Here is a 13,762-nt window from a genome sequence, read left to right on the forward strand (position 1 = left end):
ACAATCAGTCGCACGCGCTATGATCACCGTCCGACGTAACAGTCAGTACTCCGAAATTGTCGCACAAAGTCATTGTTCAGTGTTCCTTTCATTATTAACGTGCAGTAGGCCATGCCATTGTCAAATATTGATGCATCACAAGATTCTGATTTTATTCGATTGGTCCGAACAGAGAACCTTCTACATCCCGATATACTTGATTGCTGGATGTACGCGTATCGAGAACAACAATATCGAATATTAACTATTAGGCATTCGCAGGCGCGTAGCCAGGGGGCATCTCGACGGTCGAAACCCCCTCCTTTAGAAACGTGAAACCCCGTCCTTTAATGCGAAACCCCGACTTTTTCAAATGACCGCTCTGACGCTAATACTCGGTTGAAATTCAAAAAGTCGTTTTATCAGTATTGAGCGCGGCCAATTAACGAAAGGCGCGTTGCCAATTAGCGATATTCGTCCGCGCGTATTACTCTGCACAATGTAACGCGACCCAATCTGCCGCTGAGATAATTGCAAAATCAGGTCATACATTGTCGCGCGTTCGGCAATCGTTGCTTGCCTGATTTACTGACGTCCGCTATGCTGATGACAGTCAGTCGAATAGCTTTTAGCGGAAAAATCAACAATATGAAGTTATTGTTTCGCGTTATTCTGAAGTTATGTACCCCAAATGGTCTGCCACGTCGGCATCAAACTCTATTACAAAATCACCTTGCAAATCACCTTGCAAGATCCGATAACAGTGAGATATCGCGCGACTCGGTCTTTAATTCTTTTTACAGGATTTGTAATTTGAGGATGTGCCAGTCTACATGTCCCTGAAAAGAAAATATACTCATATTATATTCCTGAAACAAATATTTTGACTGAATCTAGCTTTTTAGTTCAGCAGGTCTTTATCAGCAAATATGACGTCACTGCGAAAAGGGTCGAATAGTTGAGACGAACAGTTGCCTTGGGCTCCACGTACTATACTTAGATTACACTGTATCGTTGTTATAATTTGAATATTGGTAATGACTTACGCCTAACAGTCTTGTACAGTGTCATCTTATGAAAGCCCATTTTCTGTCCATTTTTGCTCTTCTGACCCATGAGGCTGAAGAATTTCCACACATCCCTCACAGCTATGCTGGTCATCATAGTTTTGACCGTCTGATAATTGACCTTGACCACCACCAACTCCCTTCAAAGCAGATACCTGTAATGAGTGTAAATAAGTGATGTATGTTATAGATGGGATTGGTTAACGGTAGAGGTTTGCGCTATAATGGACAACAACTTTTGATATGTATTCTTGGTAAAACCCATACCTTACAAAGCTTACCAAGATTGAATATATAACTTGAAGCCCCGAATTCAGAATCAAATTACTCAGGTACTCAATTTTGCCCACCACACCACTAACAGCAATGCGAGGTAGACGTTAAAGGGGCACTGCACACTAAAAATGATGTGGTCTCAAATTGAAGGGCAAAACGAAATAAAAATTTTGGCCGCAGCCGTTTTTTTCAGAACGCCACCGTAATGGGCTGCAATTTATTGAAATTTAGATTTCGCAAAAATGATTGCATGTAATTTTCAAATTTGAATGCCGAACATTTATCAAGACCGCCAAATCTCACAGCATCTTTCGATAAATGAAGCAAACTGTGGATATTATATACAACAAATTCTGGGCCATAGAGTGCACTACTCTTTTGAACAAAGGATTGGAGAAGCTTGTCTGCAAAACAAAGGATTGGAGAAGCTTGTCTGCAAAGTTTGCTAATTCATTAGTAATTAGGGCTGGGCACAATGATTCGAGTACTCGAATCTGAATCGAGTATCAATTTTAATGATTCGAGTCGAGTAGTAAAAGACGATTTTTCGAGTACTGAAATTATACGCTCCTCGCCATTGAAAGTTAATTTATCAACGAAAATTATAGCTTCGATTCTAATTTTCACTGCTGAAGCCTTGAAACCTTGATTGGCCGTATCGTAGCATACGAAACATAGTACAATGCTACGAACGTTACTGGAAATAGCACTTTTCCGAAGTAATGATCATCCCACAACATTGTCACCAAGTGCAATGAAATCGGTATGGTCGAAAAAATACCAAAGTATCTTTAATATGATGGATAACATGCATTATATTCTTTGTGGTCGCATAAAAGGTACATATTAGAACTTTGACATATTACATTCTGTTATGACATCATAATGAGTGATACTCGATTACTCGACTCGACTCGAAGCATTTTAAGTGATTCAGAATCGAATCACTCAGGTACTCGATTTTGCCCAGCCCTATTAGTAATATGAGTAGATACATGAATACAAATCGCCACACTAAATGTTAAAGGTCAACTATATCGACCAAAACGGTCAACTATATCGACAAAAACAACTTTAGCTAATTCTGTAGAGTTTGACATGCTGATTCAAAAAATATACCTCATACCTTCTAAAATTAAGTATTTTCTGAGATATCGAGCAGCAAAAGTCGCAAAATACCACCAGATCAAAACGGTAGTAAAATCAATGAACCATATCGATGACGTACTACCAGGAGGATTTCTGATGCTGCGGCTGTGGTGTATGTATTGAAGTGGGATAATGTCAACCTCTGCAGAAGCTGTGGAGTCAACTGATAGCGACACGGTGTCTAGTAAATCTGATTCTGACACTATTGAGGTAAGCCATTGAATGGTATATACCAGTGCTTTTCAACCTTTTTGAGCTCCGTTCGCACTTTTTTTGTAAAATAAATTTCATTCACACACTAATCGAAAATTGTTATACAAAAAGAAGATGAAGATAGGCCTACTAAACAACATTTTGTTTAGATATGGAACAAATTGACTGGTATGCAGTGTTGGGATCAAGTCACTACCTTCGAGTCACGAGTCATTTCACATTTTGACTCGAGTCAAGTCAAGTCACGAGTCAAGTCACAATTCAAGTCAAGTTGCCTTTTCGAAGTATGAGGCATGATAGCGTCATTGCATTTTGCTAGCTGTGTCTGATATACAGATTGAGTGTTCATTGATTTTGAACCGATTAACGCATATAGGAGCTGAATATACACGGAAGAAGGCGCTGTATCGATCACATATAAGTACAACTGCTACACCTCAGTTTATAGTTACCAGCCAAATTATTTTACTAAAACCGTATTCGGCCAAACAATGATGTTGGGAATTTGTACAAAAACGTCTACTTAGGGCTTGGATGACCAGGTCTTAAAATCTGTTCTGCACTCCGATCCAAAATACAGCGTATTTTTTGCGAGTGAAAAATGCTTGCTGGCAGAAATCGTATTTAAGAGCTGACACAAAGGTCCCGCGAGGCTCCAGTTTGTCGAAAGGATGAAAAACCAACATGTTTGTGTCGAGGCTTTTGCTTTATTTCTTCGGAACATCAGGTGCGAAACGATCAAGGAGAGTAGGCAAATTAGTGCTCGCTACCTGATGATAGGTTGCTCCAACTTCTGCGTCGCAAATTTATGAGAAGAGCAAATAACTCACGATAACTGGGTGTTCTACTCTTTAGCTCAATCTAACTTGAGAATTAATGACAGTTTAATAACGATAAAGCAGCTTTCAGACCACCACCAAAATCTGAGTTTTCGTGGCATCTCGCGACCCGAGCCTCACCCATGAAAAGGAATTTATTTTTAATTTTACAGTTGTATGCTACGAGTTTACGGGCATGTATGACATACAGAACGCGCACACCACAATTCTACCCAACACAGCTCTACAAAACATGTCTGACGCACGCGATTTCAAACTAGGGCGAATCAAATTCATCTGCGTATCACAGTTGTACTACTGTCTACTCAGATTGCAAGAACGGGACTATTCCGTGCCGACAACGGAGCATATCCAATCCATCTCGAAAGGTTTGGCCATCCTGCATCGGTCATTTTTAGACCGTGGTTTTGTCGCCACTTATGTTTTTGGTACCGCATTTTATCAGCGGTTTGTTCGTCAAAACTTTACGTCTTCATGTGCCCCGACGCAGAAGGGGTTTGCCTCGAAATGAATGAGTCTCATAAGCCTGAAATGGCTTGTTGCACACCCCCACAGTAGTTCATCCCAACGGTCTTCGACTATGTTTTCCAGAAGAAACAGTCGGTAAATCTTATCATGACTTCTCATGATAAAGTCATATTTAATGAGTGTCTCGCTTATTGGCTACAGTACCCAACATAGTGATCTTGGATATGTAAAAACTGTCGCAGGATTTTTCGCAATAAATTCAACAAATATTACATAAATATTAACAGATAGCTCTGGCACGGTGTCGACCCAAAATTATACCCTTCGCGGTCCATATATTTATAATCCTTGAAGGGGTAGAAATTTGCGTTACAGTAACCTGTGAATGTGAGTCTGTAATGATGGTATTTACTACTATCCTTGCGCCTCTCGCATATCGGACAGTTATTACGAAAATATGATGATTGTTTAGGGAAAGAAAGCAGAAAGTCACTTTGACGTCATTTTCTCAGCCTGTCGCAGGCTCAGACGGGCCGATATGCTGTATGTCTGCCACTATAGAGATTGTTGAGATCTCTATACCGTCACTACACCAGCTTCCAAACCAGTCTTTTGGTTACGTAATAATTAGAGTGAGGGAATATTAATTAACTACGGCTTGAGAGAGCTACGATTAGTGGTGCGTCGCATTAAGTTTTTACAATTGCGTCGCAACTACAAAAGTCACACTGATCTTTAATTTCCTATCAGGTTTATTTGAATTATTCCACGCCAGAAAAGTTGACAATTAATCACGATATTTATTCGCACTTGATCTGGATTTTCATTCGCACCATTCGCACTACCTTCGTCATTCGCACTTGGTCCGGATTTTCATTCGCACTAGTCGCACCACACCTTCGTCATTCGCACTGCAATTTTTTTCATTCGCACAAGTGCGAACCGTCACACAGGTTGAAAAGCACTGGTCTGATAGAACGCATTCCTCTGACATGTGCTAATTGAAGAATCTAATTCGCTGAGTTCAACTGAAGTTGTTGGTGATAGGAGAATTTCGTCTAAACGGATTCATGTTGAAAGAGTGATTGGACTCGCAAAAACTGATCGGATTTTAAAACATGGAATTCCACCTGGGCTGCTTAGACCAGGGGTGGGCAAACTTTTGAGCTCGCGGGCCGCATTCAACACCTGAATCCATCTGCGGGCCGCACCATATAAAATTGGAGTTATAGACCAAAATGCAATATTGGTATATGATTATATAGTGAGGACATGGAGATAATGTATATGCTTATTTAAAAAGAAAACGAACATTGCTTTGATGATATCGTACACGTGTCAGAAACAGTGGCGAGATTTGATAGGCTGGTCGACCTCAATAACCAATTTGTCAAAACTATAGAGATGAAAGGCGGTTGTCCCGATTCTTAGAACAGGATTGAAATTTAAATCTAGAAGCAGCGATCTGTTCATAGATTTACTAATTCCACTTTTGGTTCAGTTCCAGGACACACAATGCTGACAGCATCATAACCATGCTAGCGAACCTAACGGATAGTTTGATGGCATGGAAGGTTACGACTGTGGGTGAGAGAAATTCAGCCTAAATACAGAGCAACAATCTTGAATTAGACGTACATCGCGTAGAGCGCGAGAAAAAATTTAAGTTGAGCTCCGCTTCGCGCCCCCTTCAGACGCTTTCACGCCCACAAGGGGCCGTGCCCCCAGTCTGAGAACCACTGCCTTAGAATTATCATGGCGAAATATACTAAAAAGAGTATATTATTAGCTTTTTAGTACGCATTTTATCAATATATTTAATCAGTTTTTTTAGACTCTCGCGGGCCGCACAGAGCGGTGTTGCGGGCCGCGTGCGGGCCGTAGTTTGCCCACCCCTGGCTTAGACTGTGTTCGCAGATTCTATGTATCGTATTCTCGCTTGCGAATTTGAGGAAATGTGAAAACGTCTTGCATATACTTTCATATTTCAGTTGTTTCTAAGAATATTTGCTAAAGAATATTTGCTCTAGTGATTTTCTGTTATTTTGTTTTCACAGGTGAATAGAAATTACTCTCATAACTCGAAGCATGTGTAAAGACTGCACTTCAGACTGCTTTAAAAGAAATCTCAAGCCTTTAATGTTCCCTCGCTCCGTTAATTCACAAACAACAGGTAAACACAACAATGGTTTTAATAAACTGAACAGTGAACATTGATAGAATATAAAACCAATCCTAACACAGAAACTTTGCTGAAAGAAAGTGCCTCCAATGATTTTCATAAAAGTAGGCTAATGGGGGTAAAATATTATTCTCAAATAAATTTTTATCAAATGTAATTTTTCTATAAATAAAATCATTGATTCTATAAATAAAATCATTGAAAGTGTAAACAACGAAATAGCAATCGTTTCTATCTGACAACCTTGTATTTGGTAATAATAATTGTGGTTTCTTTTCAGCTCAATATTCTGATTTTTGATTGGAAGAAATGGGAATAACTTGATTGAAGCTACTGTGATATGGCTACTCCGGCCATTGTATGGACATTTCACTTCAACAAGGCCATCTGGTGAAATTTTTGCACCGGGAGTTGCGCCAAGATAAGGAATAGTCCACACGGTGCTGCCTCTGTGCCGGTTACAGTTGTGAAAGCTTCAATTGCTACAGGTTCGTATGCTCGACCATGTAAAATACTAGGTGAGCTGAAACTTCTGGAGGTCAAAATATCCTCACACAAGTAATTCAATATTTCTCCTGCTTGTTGCCTTTATAACCTCCCCGAATCGTGATGCAGTAATTCTCCACTCTCTGTCTCTGTGCCATTTTTTGCATTCACTCTGCAGTAATGTCTTTTCTTGAATTTGTTGCGCCTCCTCCTGAGTGATCTATTTAGATCAGTGTTTCTTAAAGTATGGGTCGCGACCCATGGCGGGTCAGAAAATGGGTCGCGACATAGTGATTCAAATCTGTCAAAATTCAATTTTCTTAGTGGATTATTGCATTTCCATTTCATCATACGCATTTCATTTAGCTTCTTAGTGGATTATTGCATCATGAGTGGTTTTCTAGAGTTTCAATGGCAGCGCAGCTACACTAGGCGTACCGTAACTACTTAGCCAAGTGGCTGCTAAAAAGACTAGGTTAAGATTTGTAGATTACGAATGTATTTTGGAGGCACCTAGAAGCGGTACTGAAACGAAGCCGATTTTGCTCAGCAACGAATCCAGCGCTTTTAGCCTCCAAGCAAGCCACGCTGGCATCGTATGTAGTCTCGCTACGAATAGGTAAAAAGATGAAACCGCATACGATTGGAGAACAGCTTGTTAAGCCTGCAGCGACGACGTGTCCTCGAAATTGCAGTCCGGATCACTATCGAACGACAGTCAAAAGTCGCATCGAAGACCTTTCACTGAATATAAAAAACCAAGTGGTTGCCCGAATGAAGAAGGCGGGAAAGTGGAGATATCAACTGGATGAGTCAACCGACACTGGAAAGCACGCGCAGCTAATGGTTTATGTGAGGTACGAGGGTGATATGGACCTCGAAGAAGGATTTCTGTTTTGCACACCACTAGCAACAACAGCAACGGGCAAGGACATCTTCAACGTCGCGGCCCTCAAAAAATCAATTTGGCCCTTTGGTCCATTATTTTCCATATTTTGCCCTTTTTGGAAGCAGTTGAGACATATCATCAAACTAGCTATTCAAATAAATGTATCTCGCAAATGTCAAAGATTCAGTGGAAACACTGTAGAAGATGAAGATTTGGATTTGTTTTTGTAGAATGTAGACTGCGTTGGAATTGTAAATACGGATTTGTGAACAGGTGGACGAAAAAGCATCGAACATGGCTGGAAGCTAAGTAGCAGTAAAAGTCTGAAGAAGAGTACCTTCATATGAAAAAAAACTTCAACACAACCGGAGAGTTTTTTGGTGAAAAAAACAAGTATATAAGTTGGATAAGTTTCAAATCTAAAGGAACTAATCTCTCAATTTTTAATTAAAATTCGTAAAATTTAATCACTCTCATATTATTGCACAAAAAGTTTTATTTTACGATTTTATATTCAGTTGGAAAGGCTTGGGATAATAGCAGTTGTTGTAGTTCGATCCAGTGTAGTTGTAGGTAGTTGATTTGGTGTCCTACAACAGTGATCAACAATATAAGACTGGCATTCCAGGTGATTGACAAAAGGTCCGTGGGTAATGTTGCAACGTTATCAACGTTATTGAACAATTTGGCCCCTTTTCCGGCGCTGTTTGGCCCTTTTTCTCGAAAGATGTCTGGCAACCCTGTTATAGGACAGCGACTAAGTCAAGTTGTAGTTGTAACCACAGAAATTTGAAGTCTTTTATAGGCAGCGGATAGGTAGCCTACACTATAGATAACTAACCTACGTAGCAGTTTAGGTTAGTTATCTACAGCTACACGGCCGTGTTGCACTGTAAAGTCTCTCTCTCTCGCTCTCTTCGTAACTACTACGACACATATCCAATGGATTTCTTTGTGAAAGAACGGCTACCTTTTATTTGTACAAGGACTATGACATAAACTGATCATTCGTCAACAAGGAAGAAACGTCTGATTTTCAAACGCCACTGCTCATTATTACGTCAGACGTATTAGCTTTGCTCGTCAATTGCGTAAGAAGTAGGCCTATCCACACATAGGAAATAGATTGTACGTACATTGTAGTGTGATGGTATAAGAACACCTGCCATGCTGTATATCAGGTTATCAATACGCTCTAGACACCACTACTTCGCAGCACGATAATAATGACCTGCCTGGTTTCAAATAGTATCTTCGGTATTTATGTCTGGTTATGCTTATTTAAACGTATTCGTCAAATGAAAGAAACATTACGATTTCCACAATGAAGCATTAAAAACCAACAGCTACTGATCTATATCGTAACCGAGCCGTTTTTCACCGTTTAACGGCAGCTTGCACTATCTGTATTAAGTGGTAGGCAGAATTTTATGTTTACCTTTATCTTTTTCTCATTTGACACTACTTGAAATGGGCGCCAATCGTTATTTCGCAATTCTTTACTCAATATTTTGAACTGCCGACATAGCCATCCGCTTATACAACATGTTAGCTTGGGTTGTAGCTAGAATCAGGACCAAAAAAAAACAATTTGTCTCTCCACTCCAAACGTGAGTCTTGGGCCCATATGGTGGTTAATTTTCATGTTGATGACTGAATTTCGTCAGAATGTTGGTAATTGCATCATACTACTATTCAATTTCAATCTTCTCTCCACCCCCCATGGTCAGATTTACCGCTGGAGCTGGCGGTACGTAATTTATAATTATGACATCTGATGTGTTGTTATAAATGCTTTCCTTTACTTTACGTTGTTAATTCGTGACCTCCCGTCTGTTATATAATCAAAATGTAGTCCCCCAAACGTATCAGACTAAACCTTTCGCTAGACTCACACACAAATTGTCATGTCTTTGTTCCTCTGTGGATGCCCCCTGGTTGCATTTGTATTGTGGGGCTCAGATTGGAAGGACAGGAATATATATACGTCACGCACATCCAGCGCGGCTATTAACAATGGACAGTGGACACATAGGCCTATGCACAAAATTTCGGCCTAAGTCGTTTTTTGGTAGCACACTTCGTGGAACCGCAAATTTGCCGAAACTACATGTCTTTTGGCGTGTCGTGGCGCGGTAATGACCGGCACCGGAATGTCTATTCCTATAAATTTGGCAAGCTTTTTTTCTTGACGCAGAGAAGTATGCATTTGAAAATCAAGTTATCTAGAGACATAAATCGCGAAGCTCGAATAAAATTTTCAAGTTATTAAAATCTCTTCGAAAATACCCTATAATATATGTTCATTTACGAAATACTTCTGAGTCCCCTTCGAGCTCTCTCCCCACCCTATTGGGTGGGGTGTTTGGGGTGTGGCATAGTTACGGACGTAGCAAGAATGCAAACCGGTGGGTGCGATAAATCGTCCCCTATAAAGTTGGGCATTGGGTACTGTTACTGTGGGCGTTTCATGTTAATTTAGGGCAGTGGTTCTTAACCTTGCCTCCAGCGCCCCCCAAGGGGCGCTGACGATTTTGAAGAGGGCGGAAACGCCCAGGGGGCGCTGAAGAAAAATGGCTTTGCAGTAGATGACGTGGTAGTAGAACATATCCTTGATGATTATTCAGAGCAAATTGACATTCCACAAAATCTGTCAAATCCCGAAATTTTTGGTAACGCTACGCGACGATGTTTGCTACATATGTTTTCATAAATGTAGTGGGTTATTCTAATTCATGTGTAACGAATTGCGCGTACTTTTAGATCGTCAATTTCCCGTTTAAACACTGCCGTCACGCTTGCTAGGGTTATTTTGAACAAAATGTCTCGAATTAGGTATTATATCCCGCAGCCCACAGCATGTGAAAATTGTAGAAAGAGGCACTGTATATCACTTTTGAATGTGAGAGCACCTTGTACATAAATTAGTTTTGAAGCTTTGCGCACGAAATCAATGACTAAATATACTTGTATTTGAGAGCTACAAAATTAAATCGTCAGAATATTTCTTCATCGTATCATAAAGGATGATACTATCTAGTGTTGCGGCTCACAACCTCGCATGAACGTTATATAATATGAGTTGCTTTGTTTTGAATAATCGCGTCGAGCAAGTGCGACGGTGAAGATATCGTGCCATGTAACGGGTCAAGCAGCCGCGGAAGCTGGTCTTGTAGAAATTTCAATAAATTGCAGCTCCATTACGGTGGCGTTCTGAAGGAAATGGCTGCGGCCAAAAATTTTTGTTCGTTTTTAATTTCTTTCAATTTGAAACCACATCATTTTTAGAGCACAGTGCCCCTTAAGAACCACTGATTTAGGGGGTTCAATAATTTAGGAGCCATAGTTGTATTCGCTAGATGGCGTATGCTTGACGACACTTCCTGGTCTGGTCAAAGTGAACATTCTGGATATAGCTGTGATAGGGTGCAGTTTGTCAATGGTAATTGGCCCACCGGACGTTCCCGACTGTATATACCGATCTTGTTGGGACCATAATATCTTATTCGTACTACTACCGTGTCTTATTATAATTTGGATATAAGGAAATTCGATCAATTGGAACTTCAAGGAATATACTGTTTCCACCGTACTTCAAGATCGCGTATATTTACATCGGGAAACTTGTAGGACTTTGCGGTACTATAAGTACAAGGGAAGACAGCTTATGCAGAATCATATAGGCAGTTCAGCGACCGCAACAGGTACATTATGACGTAACAAGCAAATTATGTATTATCTACAAAGAAAGTTGTTATCTCATCACGCCTTTTCATCGCAATCCTTATTTTGTCTACCAATAAATATTCAAAGATTAAAGCAACATAAATGAATTCGCGAGTAATCATGATTACTTTTCCAATGTTATCGTAATCGACTACTTCCTGATTTTGCTGTAATCGCGTGATTCAGAAGTAGCCTAATCGCAATCGATTACATTCATGAAGTAATCACCCCATGTCTGAACACAACTGCTACTCTCCTTTCAGCGCGCAGTTCCTAGGTAATTTACCACGTGTATTTGTGACAGCCAACTCATTAGGGGTGTATTTGTAATAATTGGTGCAGGGTTCGCAGGTCTTTGATCACGTGACTCGCAACGTATACCATAAGAAACTGTAGGAAGACTGTGTATATGGAAGCGATACAGCGCGTTCTTGCGTGTATATTCAACTCTATATTCATTCATCGGTTCAGAATCAATGACCAGTCAATCTGTATTTCAGACATCTGGCAAATGGAAAGACATAATCATGCTTCATACTTCGAAAAGGCAACTTGACTTGACTCGTGACTTGACTTGACTCGAGTCACCTTCGAAAATCACATGACATGACTTGACTCGGGTCAAAATGTGCAATGACTCGTGACCCGAAGGTAGTAACTTGATCCCAACACTGCTGATATTAGCAATGCATGCATTGTTGTCGGTAGCGTCTACGTGAGTTGCAGCATCATAAGGTCTCACGAAATCTTTTAGAAATTGGCACTGGAAGTTCACGCCATCGCCAGTTTTCTTCGCACACGATACGCTGCGTCGACACGAACAAACGATCGCGGACACGCTAATCGCTGATTGTAAAAAGGTACCTTAAAAAAATTTTCAGAACATTTTTATATAAGTAAACACAGTAAGATAGAAAAAAGATTTTTAAATGTTTTAAATGACGTTTTCGTATAAACGTCAGCTTTCCAACGCTGGGTCCTGCTTGTCTCTAGCTTGAGCGAAACGAACGTGAGTCAGAAATGTTACAAAAATATCATCAAAAATTTCTGCCTTCAAGTGTTACAGACAGGCCCATTTCCAAAGACTGTGACATAGAATCCGAGACTGGTGTTGAGTCAATATCGGTACGCCCATGAAGTGTTTGAGTAGTCGGTCCGCTTAATCTGAATTCACTGGTAAACTTGGAGCATGGTGAATCAGACAGTTATGCAATGTATAGAAATTTAGTAGAAATCTTGCTCGCTATGGAATATAGAGTGGCAGAGCTGGTTAGAGGAATGAGCACTCTTGCCTCCAACAAATTTTGACTTCTGAACTTGTTATGCTTATTAGCCAACATTATTACGTTTTTGAAGTTATATTCTGGTAGCGTTCCTAAGCATACACTGTAAAGGGCTCGCCAGACAGGACGCCTATTGCCGAAAACCTAACCTATAGCCGAAGCGCACCGGTTTTCGGCTATCGGCAGGCTTTCGGCTGGCTTTCGGCTTTCCGCTTCATTGGTGTGTATCGGACCGCGTTTTCGCGGGCCGAACAAAATATGGTTGCGATCAAAACATTGTTGACTGACTGGAAATGGACGCGGAAGGAGCATTGGAAATGGACGTGGAGTTGGAGGACGGTGACATTGAGTCGTTATTGGCAGTGTTGCTTGTGCAGCAAAACATCTGCTCGGCATTGGCTCTGCTAGTTTCGTCTGAAAGGTATGATTTGGGGATTCGGCAAAGTCGTGTACCATACATGTTCAGTTCAAGCATATGGTATTATATTACAGGGAATGGGTTCGCCCAATTTTTCGAAACAGAGACGAAATGGGGGAGTACAACTTAGTCAGAGAAATGCACAACGATCCGGAAATGTTTCATGAATATTTTCGCATGGATTTTAACACCTTCTATGAGCTGCTGGAAAAACTGAAGCCAGAAATAACGAAGCAGGATACCAATTGGAGGAAAGCTATTTCAGCTGACATAAGACTGGCAATTGCACTGAGGTAAATTTTGAAATATATTTTAAGAAGCCGTCATCAGGCTTAGTATATCTTGCTTTAGGTACTTAGCAACTGGGGATTCTCGAAAGTCAATTTCCAAGAGTTTTCGTGTTGGACATTCGACAGTTGGAGTGATAATTGAGGAGACATGTGAGGCGATATGGACCATACTAATGCCTGAGGTTTTAAAGTCACCAGCATCACCAGAGGAGTGGCAGAGAATATCAAAGGGATTCCAAGAGAAGTGGGATTTTCCAATGTGCCTTGGTGCCATTGATGGAAAGCATATTACCATTGAGGCGCCTGCCAAGTCGGGATCAGAATTTTATAACTACAAGGGAAATTTTAGTATTGTGCTTCTTGCTGCATGCGACTCACAGCTTTGCTTCACTCTGGTAGACATAGGTGATTCAGGGAGACATAGTGATGGTGGGGTATTTGCGAATTCAACCTTCGGAAGTAAGTTCTTCAATGGTCAACTAAATGTGCCTGATGAT

At 40.6% G+C, this 13,762-nt stretch overlaps 1 protein-coding gene and 1 long non-coding RNA gene across 2 annotated transcripts in view; both read right to left on the minus strand.

Moving 5' to 3' along the window:
* Positions 1 to 13,762, minus strand: part of LOC145434849 (uncharacterized) — a 262,689-nt gene that overhangs the window by 95,763 nt on the left and 153,164 nt on the right. The gene's annotated exons all lie outside the window — the stretch shown is intronic.
* LOC145434877 (uncharacterized) lies at positions 668 to 1,152 on the minus strand. Its single transcript, XR_013913602.1, has 2 exons — positions 1,026 to 1,152; positions 668 to 818 (listed from the first exon to the last, which is right to left on the minus strand). It is a non-coding gene; the product is annotated as an uncharacterized LOC145434877 (long non-coding RNA).

Source organism: Botryllus schlosseri, chromosome 3 (genome assembly GCF_051294905.1).
Source record: "Botryllus schlosseri isolate E-star chromosome 3, Bs_hap1, whole genome shotgun sequence".
NCBI classification, from domain to species: Eukaryota; Metazoa; Chordata; class Ascidiacea; order Stolidobranchia; family Styelidae; genus Botryllus; species Botryllus schlosseri.